The sequence below is a fragment of the Trichosurus vulpecula genome, chromosome 3, assembly GCF_011100635.1.
Source record: "Trichosurus vulpecula isolate mTriVul1 chromosome 3, mTriVul1.pri, whole genome shotgun sequence".
NCBI classification, from domain to species: domain Eukaryota; kingdom Metazoa; phylum Chordata; class Mammalia; order Diprotodontia; family Phalangeridae; genus Trichosurus; species Trichosurus vulpecula.
The window spans coordinates 222953608-222981405 of NC_050575.1; positions in this window are offsets into that span (position 1 = coordinate 222953608).

A 27798-nucleotide genomic window follows, 5' to 3' on the forward strand; every position below is an offset into this window, starting at 1 on the left:
AGGGAAAATAGGAATGTATTTGGAGAAACTTGGAAGGCAGCACAGAGAAAGATAACCTATGATTCTATGATCCTATGATACAGTTCAGCTTCAGGTCTAGTTTAAGCTTTTAGTTTTTTTTTTTAATTTTCATTGTTAAATATTAAAGAAAAATACTAACCACTTATAAAAGAGTTTGTTGATGGAAGACATGCCTTTTTCACCAGTAGCCCCATTTACAACAGTAAAGCACCAAATTTTTTGCTCTACCTAGCTGATTCTGAAATATAAATGAAAGGAAAAAAGAAAAAAAATACATTTTCATAAATGTTTAGCCTAACTTCCGACAAAGTAACTCAAAAGTAAAGGTCACCTATATGTGGAAATATTTGGGGCAGCAATGTTAGTGGTATCAAAGAGATGGAAGTAAAGTGGCTGTCCATTAATTAGGAAATTTTTTAACAAATTGTGCTATATGAATGTAATGAAATATTACTGCTTTATTAGAAGCAACAGCTATGAATTATTCAGAAGGATTTAGGAAGTCTTGTATGAACTGTTTCAAAGATTAGTAAGCAGAAAGAGGAGAAAAATGTACACAATGATCAAATTAATGGAAAGGAAAACATCCCTGAAAAATATTAAAATTCTGATCAATACAATGACCGATTGACTTGAGAGGATTAATAGTGTGAATGAGTGAATTGATCAATCAATGAAAAAAATTTGCTAATTACTTCCTAAGTGCAAAGCACTGAGAATACAAATAGAAAAGTAATAGATTAACTGCTCTCAAGGAACTCATATAGCAAGAGACAATGAACATAGAAGTCAGTTGCAAGGCAGTTGGAAAGGCCCAATATTCTTTAGGGCACAGTTTCAAAGCTGTTAGTAATGCATCTTCTTTAACATCATTTCCATTGATTAAAAAATCCAATTTTGATCCTTTGTTTTTATAGTGCCAAAGACTTTTGTGGCAAGAAGTTTCTTTTCTGAGTCTTCAATAACTGTGCCTGCTAAGCAAGCAGAGACTGCAACATCTGCAAAAGGTTGGCAGTTGCTACTTCACAGGTTTCTTCCCTGAATAATGGATATTGGGGCTCAGCTGGAAATAGGGCTGTTGGTCTGGGGCAATATACTTTTCCTAATATTCACTGGTCCGATGTTGTGGACTATTTCTAGCAGGATCTGAGAGGAAAGGCCATTTGTTGTTCAATTCATCTGGCAAATGCCACCTCTTATCTTTCCCGCAAGGTGCCTTCTTGTTTCAGCTAAGCTGGAAGAAAAGTGATAAGCTATGGGCGCTGAAGGATATATACATTTTCGGTCAAGGTCATTGTGGTGGTATTGTTTTTTTTTTTCTCTCCTTAAGTGTGTTTCTTTGCTTTGAAAAGGACACAAGAAGGTAGACAGAAAAGAATTAGGCACTGGGAAGTAACTGTAATGCAAAAATAAAAGGAGGAATAAAACTTTTTTTTGCAAAAGTTTGAAGTTACTATTTTAATGGTTACCCTATTTCTCTAATCTTACAGAAAAAAGGAGTAAAGGCGATTTGGGTTCCAGAAACCCTCAGGCTCCATATCTAATCCTCATCCTTTACACTCCACATATTTCTATTAATTGCTTCCTCTGGAATGACGTTTACCATTTAAGGAACATAGATTTTGTGGGGTTCTGTTTCATTAAGAAACCAACGTCTAAACTTATATGAAAATTTTCATATCCAGGACAGATTTTTTAAAAAGGGAGACAGAGAAAGGGATTCCTGGTGATAAAAAGAGTAAACCTTTATTTCCATTCTACCCCTAGTATATCACTGGATTCTTTAGATTATGACTTTGTCCCTGCAAAAGACTTCTAGTGATGTTGAGTTTACATATGCTTCTCATCCTCGAGCCAGCTGTTTCCTACTTCCTCTTCTACCACACATACCCAACATCCTATTGTGCTCTGCCACCCAGATGAAATCCTCCAATTCTACATTGGCTGCTAATGAGATAGAAACTTTAGGTATTCCTCTCCTACATCAGATCTGTTAGCAAAACTCAGTAGTCACACTAGTCCAACCTGCTCCTCATCATTGCCCATTCTAGTATTGCTTCTCAGTAAACACTAATTTTGAACTTTTACAGTTTGCATTTCATCTACCCAGAAATGTATCTCCCATTTTATAGCATTGTTACTATGGAAATAATTGCACCCCCTGGAATGATGTTTCACCTAAGGTCCTTTCTTCATGGAACCAATTAGGCAGGGTATATTTGTACACTACACTCTGCCCATTATGCAATTGTTCTTTCAAATACTATATTCTATTTCAGCATGATCTGTTTCTATTTCTTAATCCTGTGTTCCTTGTTACTTTCCAAAGTTTGTTTTCCCATTAAAAAAATGATTTTTTTACTTTAATTTCCTCAAAAAGGTGGTAACTCACTTTATCCAAGTCATACATTTATTCTCCTTCTTTCTTTTTTGTGAGATTTTAAAATATCATATAATTCCCTTCTGCATGTGAAATTAAGGGCCTATCTTAATGAGGCCCAACCATACCTGGCTTTCAAATGACTGTGATGGCTGAGTAAGGCTAGTGATGACAGTGGTATCAGGTCTCTGAGTATTAACACTGGAAATAGTGGCAGTCATACTCAGAAAAAACTTATCATTCCTATAAATGATAAATAAAGGAGAATGAAATCAAATTTCAAACTGCTCTCCAATTTCAGATGGAAAGTTTAGTTAAAACATATAGTGACAAACCCAATGTGCTCAGCAGACCTTTGATAATCAACCTCAGCAATTTTGACCTTGAGCTGTATTGGAACATGTTCGTCAGTAAGGACTGCCAATTAGGCATTTCTGACAGCAGTGGGTGTTACAAGGATCTTTGTTGAATTTCTGTCAGATCTTATGTTTATGAAAGTAAATTTTAAACAGCAAGGAAGCAAAAGCTGGGAAAACACTCCAAAGAAATAAAAATTGTTCTAGAATAATAATAGAGTTCTTATGGGAAGAGGTATTTTTTTTCTAATTAAATGGATGATTTTCTAATTGCAGATATGTCCAAAGAATAGATACTAGAACAAGAAACAAAAGGTAGACTTCAGAATTCATGCAATGCCCTCTTACCCAAGGAATAACATCCTAGAGTTAGGGCTAAAAATTAATATTCAAAGTAAATATGTTTAATGATTGTGTGTTGTAAGGCTGTTGTCATTTGTTTGTATTTAGAAAAAATTCATAGTCCAAGAATCTGCATTATCCTGGCATACTGTGTTGGATGAGTCCTCCAATACTCCATTCATGACTTTCCTAGTTCACCCATTATTTGGTCTGGCCTCATTAAATAGTGATGTTATTTTTTAGCATAACTCCTCAATTCTTCTACAGATCCATGTGCATCTCAATTAAATAGTTTCTTCCTAAGTTCAAGTCTAACTAGATGATACGGTGAATGGATGGAGAGCAGAGCCTGGAGTCAGGCACCAAAAAAGAAATTGACAGACTAGATCATTGGACTGAATAAAATGAGATGAAATAACATAGAAATAAAATTAAAGTCTTATACTTTAGTGGGAAAAATATTGTACCAGTACATGATAGGGAAATGATATTAGGAAGAAAATTCTCTGACAAAGGCCAAGGGGTTTTAGTGGGCTGAAAACTCAATTTAAGTCAAATGTATACTCTGCCAACCTCAAAAAATAGTGTGATTTTGTTCTTCATTAAGAAAGACAATGCTCCTTGGAATAATGTGGTAGAACTGCCTGCTTTCCACTAGTCAGATCGCATTTGGAATACTACATTCAGTTCTGGATGCCACTGTTTAGAGAAAGCATTGGTAACCTGGGGAACATTCAGAGCACAGAGAATGGTAAAGACCCTTGAGTCTTTTCCATATGAAGAAAGCTAAAAAGGGCAGAATGAGGAAAAATGGGTAGAAGTTACAAAGAGGCAAATTTTGGCTTGATGTCAGGAAATATTTCTTCCCAGTGAAAGCTTGTCTATATTGTGATGGGCTTCCCTGAGAGTGGATTTCCCATAATACTCTCTGATTCTATAGATCTCTAGGATCCCAGAATAGGAAATGTCAAAGTTTCCCATGAAAACAGATTCTATTATTCCCAACTTAAGTCACTGAATATCTCTCCTTCTTAGAGTGGGAATAGTAATGCCAAGACAAAGTAAAATAAAAACAAAAACCATTTTTGATCTCAGTTTTTGAGGCTTATGAGGTTCCTGCCTTAAAAAAATAGCCTTCAATGAGAATTAACACTAGCTCAAAAGAAAAAATTTCTATTTCCTGTTCTCTACATGTTTCTGTAATTTTTTATACCATTTGCCTTCTTTTTGGCAAGATGATTCTAATCATGTCCTCCGGTGGGGGTGGGGGAACAATATGTTTCTAAATTGTCTCAAACTCTCTTTTTTTTTCTTCTTAGAAACTTGTTTCCCTCCTACTTTCCCCCTTCACGCCCACCAACATCCTGAACTTCTTGTTTTATATCAATAAGCTTCTCCCTACAACTTTACCCCCATTTTGCTTTCCTTTTTAAAGCTTCTGATCACAATGTGTATGTGTGTGTATGTATGTACATATATATATATATATATATATATATATATATATATATATATATATATACACATCAGCCTGGATACAAAGTAAGAAAAACACATTCCTTAATTGCATTGAAGTTTTTTTTTAATTTACTGCTAAATTTACTTAAACATTCACCACCACAGGGATGAAGCATGTAGAGAAATAGAAATAGGAAAATATTAAATGAAGGAAGAATTAAGAATAACTGATTTTTTTCTTTTTCTTTTCCTTTTTTTTGATAATTAGTTTCTCATATACTCTAAACCATTTAAGTGACCAGAAAATTAAATAATCCAAGAAGTACTGAAATGTAAAAGCTGTTTTAAAAAAATGCCAGGGCTTAATTTCTGTAATTAATAAACGCCATCTACTTTGTCCATTCCTATAAACTGCTAGATAGAGCTGGAGTGAGTCACACAACAGCAGTAACTGGGTTCATTATAAATGGATTTTATTCTATTTCAACTGAACCCTCACTGAAGCAAGGCAATCCTTTTATTCTTCTCTAATTTATTAATATAAATTGATAATATCATAATCCCCACAAAAGTTTTCCAAACTATCTTCTCTTTCCTAAAACCTTCTTTACCTCCTCCCTTTCTACCATCTCCTCAACTGAGGACTTCAACCCTTACTTCACTGAAAAACATTTTTCAGCTATGGCTTACTCTTCTACCCAGCATCTCAAAAGCTCTTGATATATCTCCCCCTCTCTTTTCATTTACCTTAGTCTCTGATAATGAGACAGTCCTCCTTGACAAAGCCACCCTCTACCTATGCCCTTGATTTCATCTCCTACTATGCTCTCCATCAAATTGCAACCTCCATCATCTCTTTTCCTTCCATATCTCCCTCTCTAATAGATCCTTTCCTTCTACCTTCAAATATGATCAAATATCTTCTATCACAAAAAAAAAAACATTCATTAGACCATTCCTGAATATTCTCTCCACTCTGTGCTTTCACATTATTCCTTTCCTGGTTCTACTTCTGTCTAACATCTCCTTCTCAGTTTCCTTTGCTCATCATTACCTGAATCACACCCTCTGTGATTATTTCCTAGGGCTCTGTTCTAGTCTACCTTTTTTGTTTCCTCTCAACCTTTTCTTGGAGGTTTCATTGGTTCCCATTGGTTTAATTGTCATCTCTATACTGACAAGTCCAAATCTGTAGCTCCAGCCCCAGAATTTCTTTTCCCTGAGCTTCATTCCTGTTATGGGGCGAGTTAGAGCCGAGCCCTGCCCTCCTCGGACCTCCATGCCCAGGGCCTGCTGAGATGAACTCAGTGCTCTGAGATATGGGTTGAGCCAGGAGAAGGGGTCTCGCCTTTGTTGCCTCTGTAGCAATTCCAGGTCTCTGCCCGGACCTGCTTGACCACATGGCACTTCCGGCTCTCTGTCTGGGCTTGCCAGAGCACATGGAACTTCCGGTTCTTTGCCTGGACTGCCTGTTCGCAGGGAACTTCAGGTTAGCAAGGAAAGAGAAGGGGAGGAGAGTAGGTGGGACCAGGGTGCCCCTAATGCCTACATAACCAAAGATATAAAAATGCTGCTTGCTGAAACAATAAACGGAGTCACTCAACAACTTCCGCTCCCACCCCATTCATTGTCCGTGAGATCAGGCCCTTTGCTAGGCAAAGGCCTGGGTCTTGGGGGGATAACAGACCCCCCCGAGTAGGTTGTTGAGGCGGAGGACCTCAACACATTCCCACATCACTAATTGTACATTGGACATTTCAAATTAGATATCCCAGATACATTTCAAGCTCAACAGGTATAAAACAAAACTCATAACTTTTCCCCAAAACCCTCTTACGATCTTGATTATTTCTGACAAAAGCACCACCATTACACTAGTCTCCCAGGTTCATAACCTCAGCATTATCCTGGACTCAGAATACCAAGAAATTTCTTTTAAGATGAGCTAACAAAACAAACAAAAGGAGGTTAATTTAACCATACAGCCTCCAATGGTCCTTCCAGATCTAAATCTGTGATCTTATAACTTGCTGATATCACTGAATGTGGTGGGATGAAAACTATGCATAGAATATGGTTCTGGAAAGTCGTATCTTAAAGAAAAGGTACAGAATAGGTTAAAAATGGAAAATCAGTGTAAATTAAGTAGATATACTAAGTTGAAAAGCATTTCGGTAATGATATAACAGAAGCAATTTTGTCCTTACAATATACCAAAAAAAAAAAACCTAAATTGTTTGAATAGATGAAGAATTTTAGGAAGAGAAATAATAGTAGTAATGAGGGACTTCAATTATCTCATCCAAGTATCCCTATTTCTATTAAAGGCATACTATTCATCCATTCTTTTAGATTTGTTACCTAGCCCTTACTGACATCTCACTTTCCTTTACCCTATATATCCAATCAGCTGCCAAATCTTGCCATTTCTACTTCCATACTATATCTTCAATCTGATCCCATTATCTGCTCATCTACCTATTATCTTAGTTCAAGGCCCCAACATTTCTCACCAAAATTATTTCACAGGCCTAATAACTGGTCTCCCTGCCTCAAAGCTCTTCCTTTTCCAGAGCACTCTATACGCAGCTACAAAAGTGAATTTCCTTAAGCGCATATTTCCATAAACACTATATCACTCTCTAACTCAATTGCTGGCAAAAGGCACTCATCCACCTTTGGTGCCCACCTGGCACTCAGATTTCATCTATGGCTCCAAGAAGTTAAAGCATGTATAGCATCCTCGTTCCAGTAACCCATCAATGAGTTAGAGAGGTTTCTACCCAAAACATGAGAAGACTTCCCCCCACAGAATGGACAGATAAGAATAATTTGTTCCAACAGCCATGAAAGCAGCTGAAGCAGGCACTGTGGAGTGCTTAGAGTTTGGTCAGACATTGAAGAAGCCAAGGGCAACCACTGCCTCCTAGACCATCACCAGTCATCTTGACTTTTGTCTTGCCACTGGACTTGGATGACTATGACAGAGAGAGTGAGGCTGATGACTTGTGCATATGGCAATATACACATATATAGGGATCATTCAAAGGACAATGGAGAGGAACATGATGGGCATGAGTAGACTACAATACTTATAAATGCAAAAGAGAGGTCATACAAAAGTATAACTGGAAAAAAAGATCCATCATTTATGTAGAAAGAGTAAGCCTGCATGATCCATTAGTATATTTGGAACATCAGGAAAGAATGAGAAAGTCCCCTGAAGAATTTGGCAGATGCCAGGTTATGGAATCATGGAAGGACATGAACAAGGACTACATAGGATAGGCAATCATGGGAAAGCTATATTCTAAATTATTGGAGGAAAGACACATATTGATGGAAAATGTACTCAATGGTGTACTGAACTATGAGAATATTAGAAAGATCAAAAACTTCTAGAAATTTTTAGTAAGTCTTTCCTACTCTCTTCCATGTCCCAACCTGATGTTGTAAGTGGAGAGAGAAATCTAAAGTCACTTTGCTAATTTATAGACCATATATATATATATATATATATTGGTTTGGTTGAAAAAATCATAATTTCTTTGGTGTATTTCAAGGGTTCATGATTTAGTCTATTTAGTGCAATTACACATAGCTTAGTCCTGCTATGGCTCAATTGTCAGTTTCTGTGAAATATTCTAGCCAAAACAACCAATCATCTTCATTCAGGTAATGATCCTCTCTAAACATATCTCTTCTGGTCTTCGTATAACAAATATTCTTGCATCTTTGGATCCCTACCTAATTAGAGCCTTTTCACCTTATCAAAGCATAACATAACATGTATACCATTTGCATACCCTCATACCCATACCAAGATGAGACATCAAGGTAAAGATATAGTGGAAGACAGATTATACGAAATTTAAAAGTTTAGTTCATTCAGACAATAACCCCACATTAACTAACTGAATTTACTTGCTTTTAATTTCATTGCAAATGTAATGTTGCTACTGAATTTTTGGCCTTCTAACATCTCTTTAGCCTCATCTATTTTTGAGAAGCAGACAAAACTTTAAGAATAGATGTAAGCCTCAACATCATGATCAAGCCCATGAAATCACTCATTCTAGACCTTTACAATTTAGACAAATACAAAGATCATTCATTTTCAGACAAGTAGCTGAAGGAAAGAAAAAAGGTAATAAATAATCCTAATTCATTTGATTACACATTTTGCCACATGAAAATAATCTTCCTAATTTCTCTACTGTCACTGTTAGCAATATCTTTTTCTTTTGATTTCTCATTTCCATCATCTTAATAGACTTCTGAAAAAGTTGATTGTTCTGAGACAAGCTTGTCTTCCCTTCCACATGTTAAATTATTTTCTAATTCGCCCAGATTCAGTCTCAGACTTTGGATTCTTTCTTTGGTGACAAAGAAGACCAAAACATACAGCCTAAAGAAGACAGCAAAGTCATAGAGCCTACAACCAAAGCCTCCAAGAAAAACATGAACTGGCCCCAGACCATAGAAGAACTCAAAAAGGATTTGGAAAAGCAAGTTAGAGAAGTAGAGGAAAAATTGGGAAGAGAAATAAGAAGGATGCGAGAAAACCATGAAAAACAAGTCAATGACTTGCTAAAGGAGACCCAAAAAAATACTGAAAAATACACTGAAGAAAACAACACCTTACAAAATAGACTAACTCAAATGGCAAAAGAGCTCCAAAAAGCCAATGAGGAGAAGAATTCCTTGAAAGGCAGAATTAGCCAAATGGAAAAGGAGGTCCAAAAGACCACTGAAGAAAATACTACTTTAAAAATTAGATTGGAGCAAGTGGAAGCTAGTGACTTTATGAGAAATCAGGATATTATAAAACAGAACCAGAGGAATGAAAAAATGGAAGACAATGTGAAATATCTCCTTGGAAAAACCACTGACCTGGAAAATAGATCCAGGAGAGAGAATTTAAAAATTATTGGACTACCTGAAAGCCATGATCAAAAAAAGAGCCTAGATACCATCTTTCAGGAAATTATCAAGGAGAACTGCCCTGATATTCTAGAGCCACAGGGCAAAATAGAAATTGAAAGAATCCATCGATCGCCTCCGCAAATAGATCCCAAAAAGAAATCTCCTAGGAATATTGTTGCCAAATTCCAGAGCTCCCAGATCAAGGAGAAAATACTGCAAGCAGCCAGAAAGAAACAATTTGAATATTGTGGAAAACCAATCAGAATAACCCAAGATCTGGCAGCTTCTACATTAAGAGATCGAAGGGCTTGGAATGCGATATTCCAGAGGTCAATGGAGCTAGGATTAAAACCTAGAATCACCTACCCAGCAAAACTGAGTATCATGTTCCAAGGCAAAATTTGGACTTTCAATAAAATGGAGGACTTTCAAGCTTTCTCAGTGAAAAGACCAGAACTGAATAGAAAATTTGACTTTCAAACACAAGAATCAAGAGAAGCATGAAAAGGTAATCAAGAAACGGAAATTGCAAGGGACTTACTAAAGTTGAACTGTTTTGTTTACATTCCTACATGGAAAGATGATGAGTATGATTCATGAGACCTCAGTATTAGGGTAGTTGAAGGGAATATGCATATATATATGCATATATATATGTTTATGTATATATATAAGTGAATGTGTATGTATGCATGTATCTATGTGTATATGTATGTATGTGTTTGTATGTGTATATATATATATATATATATATGTAAAGAAAGAGAGCAGACACAGGGTGAGTTGAGGATGAAGGGAAGATAGCTAAAAGAAATAAAATGAAATTAAGGGATGAGAGAGTAACTTACTGAGAGAGGGAGATAGGGAGAGATAGAATGGGGTGGATTATCTCCCATAAAGGTGGCAAGAGGAAGCAGTTCTAGGAGAGGAGGGGAGTGGGCAGGTGAGGGGGGAATGAGTGAACCTTGCTCTCATCAGATTTGGCCTGAGGGGGAATACCATACATACTCAGTTGGGTATCTTACCCCACAGGAAAGAAGAGGGAGGAAGATAAAAAAAAAATAAAAGGCAGGGGGATGATGGAGTGGAGGGCAGATGGGGGTGGAGGTAATCAAAACAAACACTTTGGAAAGGGGACAGGGTCAAGGAAGAAAATTCAATAAAGTGGGATGGGTTGGGAAGGAGCAAAATGTAGTTAGCCTTTCACAACATGAATATTGTGGAAGGGTTATACATAATAATACATGTGTGGCCTAGGTTGAATTGCTCAACTTCTTAGGGAGGGTGGGTGGGAAGGGAAGAGGGAAGGGAATTTGGAACTCAAAGTTTTAAAATCAGATGTTCAAAAACAAAAAAACTTTTTGTATGCAACTAAAAATAAGATACACAGGCAATGGGGCGTAGAAATTTATCTTGCCCTACAAGAAAGGAAGGGAAAAGGGGATGAGAGGGGAGGGGGGTGATAGAGGGGAGGGCTGACTGGGGAACAGGGCAACCAGAATATAAGCCATCTTGGAGTGGGGGGGGGAGGGCAGAAATGGCGAGAAAATTTGTAATTCAAACTGTTGTGAAAATCAATGCTGAAAACCAAATATGTTAAATAAATAAATTGCATTAAAAAAATTATTTTCTAATTGTATATGTTTGCTATCAGATATCAAGTTATTTCCTAGCTATAGACAATGAAGTAATCTATTGCAAACATCCTCATCTATCAGAAGCTATAATGTACAAAGGCCTTACTATCATGTTGCAGGAGGAGCTTGGTAGCATTTAGCATCTCTTCTTCAGTTAGCAGTTCATTTAGAGAGAAACTGATTACAACCTGAGACATATGATCAATAGTTTCAGTATTGGTTGATGACAGTCCATCAGGAACATTACGGAAGTGTTCAGCCTATCGCTCCTGGATCATGTCCTTGCCATTCATCATCGTGGCTCCATCAGCACTAAGTAATTGAAATGCAGCAGAGGTCTTTGGCCCATAAATAGTCTTCAGGACATCACAGAATCACTTGGGAATATTCTGTCAGGGTAAAACTGAATGCCATCTGCCTTCTTGCTGAACCAAGATTCTTGTACCTCTCTAAGCTTCACCTGCATTTTGCTTTTGATAGAGTTGAATTCTGCCTTCTTGAAGATGCTTAAACTATCCTGTTGACAAATCCTGTGGAGTTCTCATTTCTAATTTGGCAGCTTCTGAATTTTGTCATCATTTCTGTGAAATCAATCCTGATGTTTATTGGTATTCTGGCCCAGATGAGCCAATGAGATGCTGTACATCAAGTCTCTGAAAGCTGCCTACTCTTCTTCTGCTCCATTGTTGCTAATTATGCATTCACTAAATTTCCCTTCTAGGTCAGCAATAAACTATTCATGCATGGAGAAACTCTCTAGACCAGGAGTGGGGAACCTGCAACCTCAAGGATACATGTGACCTTCTAGGTCCTCGGGGTGGCCTTTTGACTGAGTCTGTTTTACAGTACAAATCCTTTTATTAAGGGGATTTATTCTGTGAAGTTTAGATTCAAAGGGCCTCACTTGAGGACCTAGAGGACTACATGTGGCTTCAAAGCCACAGGTTCCCCACCCCTGCAAGACTGTTTATCTTGAAGCTCCTAGGAGTCATCTTGCCTTGGGGCCAGCACTTTTCCTGAATGTGAATTTTTAGCTTGGAGAGGATGAGTCTGTGATTGGTCCAACACTCTGCATCACACTGCCTTCATCACTCTCACATCCTGCCTGTCTCTTTTCCTGACAATGATATAGTCTATTAAATGCCAGTGCTTGTTATGAGGGTGCATCCATGATGTTTCTTTGTGGTTACGTGGGCAGAAGACAGTGCAGGTGATGAGAAGATCGTGAGATAAACAAGTCTTCAGCAGTAAGTGACCATTGCTATTGCTATTTCTCTCCCTCAAAGACTCCCTGCCATATCTAATAATCTGTGCCTACTCTGGCATTACTATAACCCAGAATTATAAGCTTGTCTTCCTTAAGCATATTGATGATGAGAATCTCCAAGACTGATAGAATTTTTATTTGACTTCAGCCCGCTTCATCATGGTTTGGGCATACATACTAGTGATGGTACCTTGGAGCTTTCCTTCAAGCAGCAATCACATTATCATGAGTCTATCATTCAATCCTTTTAAGAAGCTTGCAATCTTGCTTGCATTTGATTGCAAAACCTATGCCTGTTTTACAGTGCTTGTCATCATGATGGCCATTTCAGAAAAATGTGTATCACCTCCAACTTCAGTAATCCAGCCTTTATTTACCCATGTTATTTCACTCAGCGCTGCTAATTGTATGTGGCACCTTCTGAGTTTTCTCAAAACAAGAGTTGTTCATCAGGTCCACTGGATTTCATGTTGTTCATAAGTGTGCACACATTTCTTGCACTGATGGTGACTGAATCACCTTAGCAATTTTGTGTGTGTGTGTGTGTGTGTGTGTGTGTTCAACTAAAGGGTAGGATCCCCACCTGCTGCCATAAGTAGGCAAAGGTTAGATGAAGCAGACAATTTTGAGGGTACCTACTCCAGCCCTTTCCTCTGCCAGGGGATAAGGAGTGTGGTCCTTATAAGGGCTGCTCAGATGCCAAAGCCCACAGCTGCTTCAGTCCAGTGAGGAGACAACAGAGTGCCCTCGGCTGCCTATGTGCAGGGTTGTTGCTACAGCAACCAGTGTAACCACACGTACTCTTCCATCACTCCCCCATCACCACAGGACTTCAAGGTGCCTACTATATGAATGATGAGTGGTGTCTTGACTTGCATATTAATTTTATTTAAGTGAGGCAGAGTTGCACTGAGTCATCAGTCTCACTCTCTTTTCCAAAGTCATTGTTTTCCAACAAAAAAACAGAAATCAAAATGACTGGCAATAGAATGGGATTCAGTGGATGACTTTGGTGTGTTCTATGTTTGACCAAGATCTAAGCACTCCACAGCACCTGTTTCAGTTGCCTTCATGGCCATTAAAATAAAATTGTTCTTGTCTACCCATTTCTCCAGGAGAAGTCTTCACATGCTTGCGTAGACATCCCCTGACTGGCCTGTTGGCTACACTCAATTGCTTGACATGTCTTCCAAGATGGTTTTGCCAGAGTGTAGCCATGACGTATGCCATAGTTTCTTGGAGCCACAGGTGAGAGTTGATTGACAGGTGGACACAAAAGGTGAGTGATCAGCCCTGAAAAGGGTTTGGCTAGCCCTCACACCAGAAGTACTGATTCTCCCTGAACACTCATATACTCCATTAATATGATCAAGAAAGCCTTCTCATAGAAGGTGGGATTTTAGCTGGGACTTGAAGGAATCCAGGTGAGCCAGGAGGTAAAAAAAAGAGGAGAGAGCATTCTAGGCATGGAAGACAGAGTAAAAATGTCAAAAGTGGGGAAATGGATTATGTATTTTGCAAGGAACAGGAAAGAAAGCCAGTGTCACTATATCATAAAATATGTGAAGGGGAGTGAGATGTAAGAATACCTAGAAAGTAGGAAAGGTAATGAAGGGCTTTAATAGACAAGCAAAGGGTTTTTTATTTGATCCAAGAGGTCATAGGGAGTCATTGTTGTTTATTGAATGAGAGAGTGATATGGCCAGATCTGCACTTTAGCAAAATCAATTTGATAGTTGAATGGAAAATGAAATAGAGCACACTCCATCTGATGGCAGTACAGTGGAGTTGGGCATGGGTTCCAAGGCAGATACTGCCTGATGCATTCTGAGTCTGAAGGGTAGGGCATGTGGTGCCAGACAGCCTTCTCCATGGCCTGCTGGTGGAACTGCTCCTTGGTGAGGGCCACAGGCCCCAGGGGGCAGACACCCAGTAACAGGAGGATGTTGACCTCAGACAGTTGCAGGGGTGGCTGGGCTCAGGCCAGAGGGGCTGAACTGCTGCCCAGGAGCATGTCACACTCTGCCATGTTCCGGGCAGGTACGGGATTCTCAGTGCCAGAGCTGATGGCTACCCACTCTGCCATGGATTTCAGGGAACTCAGGGGCTCAGGAGCCTTGATCTCTGGGGCTATGCTGAATGGGGAGCAGGGCCACCAAGCAGAAGATGAAGTACAGAGACTTACCAAAAGGCTATTATAAGAGTCAAAGCATGAGATGATGAGAGCCTGAAGCAGGTTGGTGACAGTGTCAAAGGAAAGGTGGGAATTGCGAATGTAGAACTGATAGGACTTGGAAAAAAGATCAGGTATGAGAAAATAGGAGAAAGAAAATGAGATAAACATGAAACTTAGGTTTTGAGCCTCAGTGACTGTTAGGATGATGGAATCCTCAGCCTTAACAGAAAAATTAGGGTGAGGGAAGGAGATAAGGATTTCAGTATTGTGAACAATGGGACATAGGGTTTGAAATGTCCAATAGTCAGTTGGAGATGTGAGAATGGAAATTAAGATGGAGGTTTTAGCTAGCTACATAGCAATGATAATTGTAGCCTTGGGAGTTGATGAGACCACCATTTCTTATTGTAGATAATAATCCCCTATATATTTACCCTTTAATTGCATTGCATATTTTGTCAACAATACCAATACTATTCACTCATATCAAGCTTGCAGCACACAAAAACCTTTATATATTTTCACATGAACTTCTGTCTAGCTACACGTCTCCTATATTATTTTCCTGAACTTAATTTTTGAACTCCCTAATATTCTTCATATTTACCTTTATTACATTTCATCTTGCTATATTCTGCCAACTGCTCTAAATTACTCAGAACTTTTTTGACTTGTGACTTTATCAGGTAGTTTCTTAGCTATCTCCTTTAGGTTTTCCCTTAGTTAGAGAGGCAGCTGGAAGTGTAGTGGATAGACCACTGAGCTTAGAATCAGGAAAACGACCTCAAATCTGGCCTCAGACACTTCTAGCTATGTGACCCTAGATAAGTCACTTAATTTTTCTCATTGCTTCAGTTTCCTCAAATGTAAAATGAAAATTATAATAGCATTTATCTCCTAAGGTTGTAAGAATCAAATGAAATAAATATTTTGGTTTTATTTTTTAAGTGCCTAGCATAATGCCTAGCATCATTAGGAGGTAGTAGATACTCATTCTCTCCCCCTTAGTTTTTTTAAAATAATTTGTAAGATACACACACACACACGCGCACACACACACACGCGCGCGCACACACACACACACACACACACACACACACACACACACACAAGGATGTTAAACCCAAGTTGATTATAAACACATCCAATGGTATAGGGCCAAGAAAAAGTCCCTGGGGCACTCCATGGGAGATATCTTCCCCATTTCCCATTGAGTCATTAATGACTTCTGGCTCAGGCATTCAACCAGCTATGAATTCACCTAAATATAACATGTAGTTTAAGAATCTAAGATGGTTGATAAGTTCCATGTGTGTTCACATCCATCTCTTCAAAAAACTCACCATTTTCTTCCTATGAAAATTATTCAGAACATTGGACCACATGTGGCAAGATGAAATGTAATAGATGTAAATGTAAAAATGTACATGGGTTCAAAAATCAAATTTATAAACACACAAAAATAGGAGAGATAGGGTTAGATTGAGATTATTGTTAGAATTTCATTTCTGAGGGTTCCCTATTCCTTTGGTGCTAACTTGCCCTATAAAATTTTGAGCCTAGAGGATCCTATCTACCCTTTATCAGAACATTTTAAAATCTTTCACTTTCCCCCAAATCTATACTGCAAGTCAGACAACGTCCAGTTTTTCTCTCCTTCTGTATCAAAAATTATAACATGGGGTGTTCACTTAGCCCCCAAATTTCCACTATTTCCACCGTAGTAGCCAGGTCTTCCTTGTTGGTAACAATCAGATCCAGAATAAAAACTCCCTGTTAATGATCCCTCTATCTCCTGAAGGATGAAACTGGTGTCTAGACATTACAACCTGCTCTCCTTTAGACAGACAGACAACAGGTATCCAGTTACATGAAACAGCCTATCACTACTACTTCATATGTCTGTCTTAGCATAGTGTTCCCGTTCTGAGTCCCTCACCTATTTATTTTTGCCCATGTGGCCTACAGGCTTCATACATTATCATTGTTCTATGAAGCTACTTATTTTGTTTATGCCTTCTTTGATTTTCACCAAGTGCTTTCCATAAGGGTCCCTTGACTCCAGTCCTTGATTTTGCTTGCATGGATATTTACCTTATTATAAAATTTCACTTCAGTTTCCTCCCACATTCAATTTAATCCAAACCAACAGGCATTTATCAAGCACCTGCTGTGTGCTAGACAGTGACAGGGATACAAAGACAAAACAAAATAGCCACTGCCTTCAAGAAACTTACATTCTACTGAAGAGGACACAACATATACACAAAATAAACAAATGAACAGAGAAAGAAATGCAAAGCATTTTTAGAGAGAGAAGAATATTAATAACTGGGGAATCAAGACAGTCTCATCTAAGGGGTAGCATCTGAGTAGCTTCTATATGATTCTTTTTTTAAAAAGGTGTAATTTTTATGACACCAGTTCCCAAACAGGGTCTCTGTGATAACTATGAAGTCAAATTTGTTAACTTGCACTAAGATCTCTAGATCTACTTTTAATTATCTATATTTTGTTCATTTATATATAGACACCTGAGGCCATGAGTTTGTTTTTGTTTATTTGTTTGTTTGTTTGCTGAGTCCTTGCTTTGATTTTATCTTTTGTGACTTTCTGGGTTGTGTAATGCTATTCTTTGATGCATTGTAGTTACTCCCAACATTATCTAACATTATTGATAAATATAGGTGATAGAATCCCTCCCTCCTTTCCAATTTAAAGTCATTTTGTTTAAATTTGGAAGATTCCAGGCATTCTTAATAATCTTCATTCTACTAAATCATTGGCCAGGAGCCCATTATTCTGTATATTTCGATCTATGCTCTAGAAATTCACATCACTTTCTCAAACACTATCTTCTTAACCAACTATTCTTTTCTCAAATCTGTCATTCTCTTTTATTTCTTGTATTATGGGAAATTAGGTGGTGCAGTGGACAGAGTTGTCTGGCCTGGAGTCAGGAAGACTCATCTTCCTGAATTCAAATTTGGCCTCAAGAACTGAGCTGTTTGACCCTGGGTAAGTCACTTAACCCTGGTTGTTTCAATTTCCTCATATGCAAAATGAACTAGAAAAGGAAGTGGCAAACCACTCCAGTATCTTTGTGAAGAAAACCCCAAACGGGGTCACAAAGAGTTGGATATGACTGGAAGCAACTGAACAAAAACAACTATGCCCCTAAGGTCTTAACTTTCTTGGTCAAGACCTTAACATACTTAACAATTATTTCTAGATATTTTTGGCAGCTTTAAGTGTACTCACATGAACCATTAGAAGTGTTTTTTTTTTTCAATTTGATGAGTCTTGGGAAGTTCTCCATTACGTCATGACTATAGTTTACTCTGGTAAGATAGAAAAGCTCTCTATTACTATCAGGTCAACCGATAGCTATCTAATTACTCCCCTCACTCAATCAAGGAGTCAAGGAATAAATGCAATTGCTTATCTCTTCCTCCCATGACTTACTGGAAGATTTCTCACCTGACAGTACATATGGATACATCATTCTTCAAGCCAAACAGTTTATCTTCATTATAGGATCAAGCTGCTTTGTCTTTGGAAAGAACCTCAAATGTGTAACATTGCCTAAGTGGCCATGGTATTTTTTTTCCTTTCCTTGCTGTGTGACACTATTTTACCATCCTATTTCCTGATACAGTTCAGAATTTCCCTCTACTTTGTCACATATGTTTTTCTCCTTTTCATTTTTATATTGAATCCCTTTTGGAAAATTAAGAAATGTTCCATTCTTTTTACTAACATTAAAATGGAGAAATATCATACCTGGTGAATGGTCATTCCTCATTGCTTAAAGAACTTAAGTTAAACATGTGGCAGCTTTGATGGGGTTGCACAGTGGATAGAGCACTGGTTTTGGAGTCAGGAGGATCCAAGTTAAAATCTGGCCTCAGACATGACACTTAGTAGCTGTATGACCCTGGGCAAGTCACCTAACCCCAGTTGCTTCACAATAACAAAAAAGAAAAAAGAAGAAAAAAATCTACCAGGGAAGGTTTTTACTCAGGTGGAGAGGAATGAAATTATGTACAGGATAGTTGGTAATGATAGGGATAGGAATAAAGCCTAGACCTGTGACATTAAAGAACTCCTGAGTAAAGAAATTCCCTCTACCCAGGTGGGTTGGCACTTTCTCAGAAACTTTTAGTATTAGGAAGCTGCCTTGAACCTTAAAAGTTTAAGTGAAATGCACAGGTTCACAAAGCCAGTATGTGTCAGAGGGGAAGTTTGATGGCAGTTTTTCTGTTTGGGAGGTAAATAATCTGTCCATTATACGGCCCTGCTTTTCACAGCAAGTATGAACAGATATAAACAAAGATAATCAATAAAAAACTATTTTTAATAACCAGAAAGAGAAAAAAAGTCCAAAAACAAAAATAGAAATTTTGTTACCACTTGAAGGCTAACATGTGTTTCTTTAAAATAATTTTTAAAAACCCATGTAGGGTAGTTCGCAATGTGATTTAACTTCTCTACTATTCTTTGTCTCTTTGAGGCATCTTGGTGGAACAGTAGATAGAGAACTATTCCTGGAGTCAGGAAGGCAGGCCTGAGTTCAAATCTAGGCTGATACTTGTACTGTGTCTTTGACCTCTGTTTACCTTAGTTAACTCAAACATAAAAAAGGGCAGGTAACAATAGCACCTTCCTCACAGGGCTGCTGTGAGCATCAAATGAGATACCATTTGTAAAGCACTTAGCACAGTGCCTGGCACGAAGTAGGTTCTTAATAAATATTTATTCTTTTCCCCTATCTTAAAATATTTATGCTTGTTGAAGATTTTAAAGTTCACACTTTAAAAGAAAAAAAAGCGAAGTTAACAAAAGCATTTTGAGATGCACATTACATTTCCTCTTCAGAATAATTTGCAGCATAGAAATGTTTCCATATGCTATAAATTGGTCTCACCATTTTGCTGAGGGGGAAAGGGAGAAAAAAATGTTTCGTGGTTAGCGTGCATATAAACATTAAGTTACAGTATGTGATCACTTAGTGATGGTATCCCTCACAGTAAACAACTTTTAAGCCCTGCAGACTGCCTTGATCAATGAGGAAGAGATTCTGGCAGAAAACATAAGTTTAATAGTATTCTATTGTGATTTCTGTCACTTATAAAATATGTTAATTCACTAAATCCTAAATCAGCTAAATTCTGGAGCCTAACTTCTATGAATGATGTTTACTCAGATCTTTTTTATCTGGGTGAGGAACACCAAGGCCACAAGTCCAGGAGACTTTTGCCCCCAGCTTTTAATCTCATTAGCATAATAGATAATCCAGGTAGTATCTATTGCAACTTAGTCCTTTCAGGTATAAGAAGAAGAAGAATTTGTAGGTTCATTGATGGAGTTGAAAGGGACCTTAAAGCTTGTTGATCTTACAGATGAGAAAACTGAGGAACAAAGGAGTTAACTGATTTTCCCATAGTCACATAGGCAGTAAATATCAGAGGTAAGATTTGAACCCAGATCTTCTGAATCCCTGTTCTTTCCCCTGTACCGTGCTGAGTTGAGCTGTTACATCAAATTCAACCAAAGGAGTCCTATGAGCACAGAAGGCACTTCCTTGGTCTATGAAAATGTCAGTGACCCTGAAAGTCTAAATGCACCTGGTTCTTGCAGTTGACAACCTGTGGTAGGGAAGAATTGGTAGTGACTTGGAAGTACAAATACCTAAAAATCGGCCCCTCTTGAAAAAGTTTTAGAAATCATCTTAGAAGAGCCAAGAAAAGCCCAATAGCAATATAGGAAGATGTATTTTAAACACATTCATTCATCATGAGAAAAGTCAACCTCAGAAAGTGTCTAGTTTTTCCAGGAAAACATACACACACACACACACACACACATACACACAGGCGCGCAAAAGCGCCCATACAAAGGCTCTTGCCAGAGGAAGAGTGTAGGGTAGAAACAAGGAAAACACATTTTATCTGTTTTTAATTTCCTGCCCCCTCCCATCCCCAAGCTTTGCACATATCCATACCCTGGAACAACTCTTGGTAAAATGGCTTGGGAAGTGGTGATGATGAAACACATACAAACTATTCCTGCCAGATACAATTGCACTAGAATACTAGATCATAAACCCTTAAAAAGCCAAGATTATCTTATTTTTCATTACATTCTCCACCCCTTTCTGCAGTACTAAACAGAGTGCATCACATATAACAGGTGCTAGATAAACGTTTTTTGAAGAGAATTGCTTAAATTCAAAAAAGAAATGCCAATATCTTGTGAAATGCTCATGATCAGAGAAACGCAGCTGAAACTCAGTATGAAGCTAGGAGTCATGGCACACATCTGTTGTCTCCCCAAAACTGGGAAGGCTGAGGTTGATGGATTGTTTGACCTCTAGAGTTCTGAGCTGCTATAGAAACTAAAGCCATTCAGTTTCCAAATCTAATAGCCTTTTTCTCAATCTTCATCCTCCTTGACTTTTCTGCATCCTTTTATGCTATCATTTGCCCTCTTCTCCTGGATATTCTCTTCTATCTAGATTTTCTGACACTACTCTCTCCTGTTCTTCCTACCTGTCAGACAAATAACTCTCATTCTCCCTTGTAGAGTCTTCATCCAAGTCATCTCTATTAAACAGGATTGTCCCTGAAGATCCTGTCCTATTCTCTGTATACACTGTTTCACTTGTTAATCTCGTCTTCCATAAATTCAATTATCATCTCTAGACAGATGATTCTCATATGTATTTGTTCAGCCCTTATGTTTCTCTTGACATCCAGTGTTTAATCTCTTAATTACCTATCTGACATAGTGAACTGGAGGCATCTTAGATTCAACATGTACAAAACTGAACTCTTTCCGCCAAAACCCTCCTCTCACCATAACTTCCCTATTACTATTAAGGGCGCCACCACCCTCAAAGTCACTCAAACTTACAACCTAGGAGTCATCTTTGACTCCTCACTCTTTCACTTCTCAGCCACCCCCATATCCAATCAATTGCTAAGTCCTTTTGTTTCTACCTCGGTAACAACTTTCATAAACAACTACTTCTCTGTTTCGGCATGGACACCAGATTGGTTCAGGCCTTTATCAACTCATGCCTGAACTGTTACAGGAGTCCTTTGCTTGGCCTTCTGCCTCAAGTCTCTCCCTACTTTAATCCATTCTCTTCTCAGACATTAAACTGATTTTCCCAAAGCATAATTCAGGCCAAGTCACCCCTCTAGTTCATAAATTCCAGTGGCTCCCTATAACCTCCAGGATCAAATATAAAATCGTCTGTTTAGTTTTTAAAGCCCTTCATAGTCTGGCTTTCTCCTCTTTTTCTAGTTTTCTTACTCTTTTGCTTTACATCTCCACATACTTCACGATCCTGTGACACTGACTTCCTTGCTGTTACTCACACAAAATACTCTGTCTCCACATTCCAGGCATTTTCACTTTCTGTTTCCCCATGCTTTAAACTCCTTCTCTCTTTTTTTCGTAACTGTTTCCTAAAATCCCTGGCTTCCTTCAAGTCTCAGCCAGTCTTCTACCTTCCACAAGTCTTGTCCAAGTCCTCCTTAATTTTAGTACTTTAGCCCTAAGATTATCTTTGATTTATTCTGTATATATCTTGCTTATACATATATCCTATTTATATATCTCTATACCTATATCTACCTACACATATGTGTATGTGTATGAAAATCAAGAAGAAAGGTCTGTCAGTATCAGTAAATCATGTTGCTTTTCATGAATGTGATTCAGTGGAGAGCACAGTAAAATCAGAAGTCCTCTTTTACAGTCCTGGATCTATTAGCTGCGTGACCCTGGACAAATTGCTTGACTTCTCAGAGCTTCAATTACTTCCCTGTAAAATGGAGATAACAATATGCTCCCTACCTTCCTCCAAAGGCTGTGATCAGATAAGATAATGTATGCAAAGCATCTTGTAGTTACAAGTGATGCATGGATAGAAGCTATTACGTTATACAGAAATTCTGTAGCTTCAGAGATACATCTACATTTTGCATACTGGCACAGGTGAAAATTGACCCAAGATATTTAAAATTGTCCCATTCATGATGAGTCTACCAAAAAAATTAAATATCTTTGAGTTGAGCTCATAGTATCATATTCTATATGATTCAAACCCCTCCATCCCAAGAAAGGACTCTAAGCAAGTCAACTTCTTTCTCACAAAGGGAAGTTTGAACAGAGTCCTTCTCTTGATGGAGATATCATCAAGCTACAGTTTTCACCCTGAACACAAAGAAAGGAACTGACTCTGTTAGGAGATGGCCTGAGGACCATACTTGGTCCCAAGAGATAGTAAGTTTCCCAGCTATATCCTCAACAGACAGTGCTAAACTAAGAAAAAAGTTGCTGGAGGAAGAGGAAAAACAAGTTGGATTTGAAATAAGAGAACTTGGATTCTAGTCCCAGATCTTTCAGTTACTGTTAGTGTGAAGCTGGGTGATTAATTTACCTTCTATTTACCTCAGCTTCATAATTTGTAAAAGAGGGGAAGAAAGGAATGGGTTGGTTGGCTACTAAGGTACTTTTCAACATTAAAACCATGATCTGATATAAAAGAAAGCCAAGAAAAGTTCAAGTCAATATAGGAGCATTTAATTCATAGAAAGAACTGTGTTAATTTCTTAATATAAGAAAAAGGACTCAGCATTTAATTCATACAAGGAAGTGTGTTAGTTTCTCAGTATAAAAAGAAAAAGGACACAGTTCCTTCTGCACAGAAACTTACGATTATTGGGGCAGAAGTGAGATATGTTCTCCAATAACCTTAATACAAATTAAGAATTGATCAGAATATAAAAATCTAATCAAGCAATGATTCAACAAGCATTTATTAAGTGATAGCTATGTGCCAGGTATTTTTCTAGGCACTGAAGATATAAAGACATAAGCGAAACAGAACCTCAAATAGCCCATAGTTTATCATGGTAGACAACATGTATACATATACCTATACACAAGCCTTCTCCCAAATTAACTTCTTTCCATCTTGTATATAGGTATGTAGAAGTATATGTGGAATGGCTTACAATATAAGGTAAAAAATCTCATGAAGGATGTAGTGCTTGAGCTGAACTCTTAAAGATTCTAGGGATTCTTAGAGAACGGGATAAAAAGGGAGTGAATTCCAGGTATAGGAGTGTGCAAGTGCAAATACATAGAGAACAAAGAGATACCCTCATATGTGAGAAGCATCAAAACAAGGTGGCATTTAGCAATCAAGGGAAGATTTCCGGCTGGTGGAGAAAGAAATGTTCTATAAGAGGCAACTCCTAAGTTGAGCCTGGAAGAAGCAGGATTTCAAACCCAGTACTTTGTTGGAATATGTGTGTGTATGTGTATGTATGTATGTATTCATATGTGTGTACGTTTGTATGTACTGAGTGTCCACTGTGTACTAAGCACTGTATTTACAAATACTGAAATCTAAATAACATTAATAATTACCACCTTGGACAGATAATATGGACATATGGATAACTACCTGCTTGGACTGATAGTATGAAAAATTGTAGTGGTTACCATGTGGAATGTTTAACAATTCAAAGAAAGTTCTTGGAAATAACATTGCAGACATATTCAAGCCCCTGAAATCATCTAGCTCAGCACATTATAGGGGTACTCAGTATATGCAATCAATATGTTCTTGAAAAAAATTTGTATGAAGATCAATTTATATAAACTGAGCTGGACTTTAAATGCATAAGGAAGCTCACTATTGAATGGAACCCTGGAGTGATCTTGGCATAATGTAGAATCTAGCACACTGCAGGGCACATAGTTTGTATTTACTAAATATTTCTTGATTGATTGATAAGGCAAATGATCATGGCTCTAGTTTGCCTGTTTCGTAAGCTTAGATTTTCTTAAAATAAGTCATGGCTATGCATCTTTCATCAGCAGTATTCCCATTTGCATCAACATCACATTAATTATTTCTCCAATACAATTCATAGGTATTTTCTGTTTCAATCATAACCATCACTTTTCTTCCTAGGAACTCACATTTCTCAGGCATTCTTTTTTTCCAATTTATTCTAAACCTCTCTGTCTCTACTGTCTGTTTCTCCTCAAACATGAGTCAGTCAATCAGCATCAGTTATTAGACGCCCTCTGTGGAAAGATACAAAGGAAAGAGAAACTCCATTTTATTTCTTTGAAGAATTTATAATCCAGCTGGAATGTGAAATAGACACATGAAGTTAGTTTAGAATGCTTATCAAGAAATGTGTAAGCAAACATTAATGGACTTACTGTAAACTATGCACATGAGTCCTATGGCAGTACAAGATACGATGGTACTTGGGTAATCAGTAAAAAGCCTGCTAAAGTAAGTAAGTTTGGAATCGAGTCTAGAAGGAAGGAAAGGCCACCTGATGATTAATGGAGAATATTGGGGTAGGCATTCCAAGTAGGGGGGCTAGACTTGTGCCAAATTAGTAAGAGACAAGAATAAACAAGTAATGAACCAAAGATGGGAAGGAATTTGCTTGGCAGAAGAGAAAGTCTGTGCTAGGACAAAATTAAAAATAAGGTTAGAAAAATTTGGACAGAGACAAGCAAAACAGGGAATTTGAAATTACTAATTAAGAAATAGGGAGTCAATATAGGCACCTGACCATGTACACTTATGAGAATATATAAGGGGAATTGGAATATGCCCCAATTGCCTAACAGAGGAACCCTGAGGGGCTTGGCCTGGGCATGCCTAACGTGGAGGTACTGAGTCCCCTATCATGTGCGTGAGGGTAACCTCCTTTGATTGGCTGAGTAGCCAGAAAGACTTCACCTTTAAAACTGGCCAGATTGAGACAGTCTCCCTTTTTTCTTGAATGTTCTTTTTTCATTTATTTTTTTAAATTCTGAACTTAAGAAATAAAACAAGCATTTCCATAAGATAGTAGGATAGGGGAAAAAAAGATGATTGCACATGAAACTGCAAATCCATTATGTGTAATTTGCTATTCCTCTTAAATACATAAAAAAGTTATCATGTAACTTTATTTTTCCTCCCCCTACCCCCTTGCTCTTTCCTGCTGTATCCAGAGGGTGAGGATCACAGTTACCCACAGTCCAGTCTCTATGAACTGAACCTGTAAGTTGGAAAAGATTTACTTCCCCTGCTCTTCGTCTCCTTTGTCCTGTCTCTGAGAAATAGGCCTGGGGATGGGGGGAAGGGGGTTCCTGTTTTGTTTTATTTGTCCTCAGTTTCAGGTGACAGTGGTGATCTCCACAAGACCCAAGAATTTGTGCCATGGCAATCTTGGAGCCAAAATTTCAGCCATGATGGTGCAGCCATTTAGCCCAGCAATGAAAACGAGACTCCCTGGGACTCAGAACTTGGATTGTACAGGGATAGGGCTCAAGGGTACCTGAGAGCCCTGGGGGAGGAAGAAAATGTAATATAACTGGTCTTTAGGCAGTGAGGGCCATACTAGTCATTGTTACATATATACAAAATATATACCAAATAAATACAAAGTAAGTAGAAATAGAGGGAGGGGAGTAGCCAATAGAGAAATCAGGAAAGGTTTCCTGTAGAAGCTGGTGCTTGAGATGAAAGAGGGAAATAATTCTAAGATGTTAATACTAAAACATTCATAGGTTTTGAAATATAAATATGACTATCAAATAAGAATTCACAATAAGTGAAATATTCACCTAAGAAATAACTACAAAGCTAAAAAAGGAATAGTAAGATTTGGGTTTTACTTCAATAGATCTATAATCTATTCACTGTGGGTACTACTGGCAGTAATGAAGATTGCCAATCTTCCACTCCTTATCTCATTGATGATATTTTTTTTTATACTTCTCCTGCACAATTTGTACTTACAATATCCTGTAGCCTACTTATACTTACCATGTGACCTTCCACTACCCTTTGAGAAATCTTATGTTTTCTATGTCTCAGAGTCACATAGCATTATCATAATAATAAGTGATATTAAATAAAATGGCTTTTGTTTTGGGGAAAAGCTTGGGGATATTAAAAGCAATTTTTAGTTTCCCAAAGGCAATCTAGACTCTTTTTTTCCTCCTTTGCAACTGAAGACTCTGTTTGTTGTCCATTTGCAGTTTCTATCCAATATATATGTACTAATAGACCATTTCTAGGGTCTGTCCATATAGCTATATCAAAGTCAGGGAAGACATTTTTATCCATTTGTTTGTTGTCCTGTGTAGCTATTTAGACTGATCTTTTTTGAGTGATTATGGATCATATTCAGGAACTTTGGAAATGTTGTGTGGCTTGATTCTACCAGTACAATGTCATCTAAAAACAAGACAGGATGAGGGAAGTCATCTTACATAGGAAGTCCCTCTTCATTTCAGCTTTTACACTAGATGTGCTTAACAATGGTGGCAAATACTTTTGGCTGATGTATTTCTTTATGTTTTATGTCCAATCAATAATAATAGCCAGAAGTCATCAAATTGATTTCTGTTGTTTCAAGAAATCAGAGAAGAGCCTTTAAACAGACATTTTGCTTTACCAATGAAATGTTTTTAAAAATAGATATAATCAACTATTAATATGTACATTAATATCTTGTGTTCTCTGAGCATTTCATTCAAAAGTGTGACTATAAAAATAAGGTCTGAGTAAACTTCTGAGTCACATGAGCAACAAGATAACAAACTAGATATTTCCTCCAATCCCCATAACCTCTCATATCTCTCCAAAGCAAAAATTATGCACCAAATATAAAGCAACCTCAGTTTGCTCAAGGTCTAGAACTCCTAGAATCCAAAAGAAAAAGGAGATAATACATTTGCTGGCTGAGTCAGTTTTTAAGCTCTTCTGTACTTTACACTGTGATGATTGACTTACATTAGTGAAGAGGCAGTAGTGAAGAATGCTGAACTTAAAACTACTGACCTTGGAGTCATGACACTTCTGTTTGAATCCTGGCTCTGCCACTGACTATGTATATTACATTGGGCATATCATTTAAATGCTCTAGATCTCAGTTTCTACATCTGTAAAATGGGGGAGGAGAGACTGGACTAAATAGCCTCTAAAGTCCCTCCCATCTGGTTCTATATTCAGGATCCTATTATTGTAAGATAGATGTTGAAGCATGTTTCTCACTTCCTGATAGGGGATGAGCTAGAGGTAAAGAATAAGGTATATGTTCTGAGACATGACCAGTGTGTTGGTATATGAACTTCCTAAGGAAATGGTGACAGTCTCTTTTGTATGTGTTCTTTTGTCCATTGCCCTCTTAGCA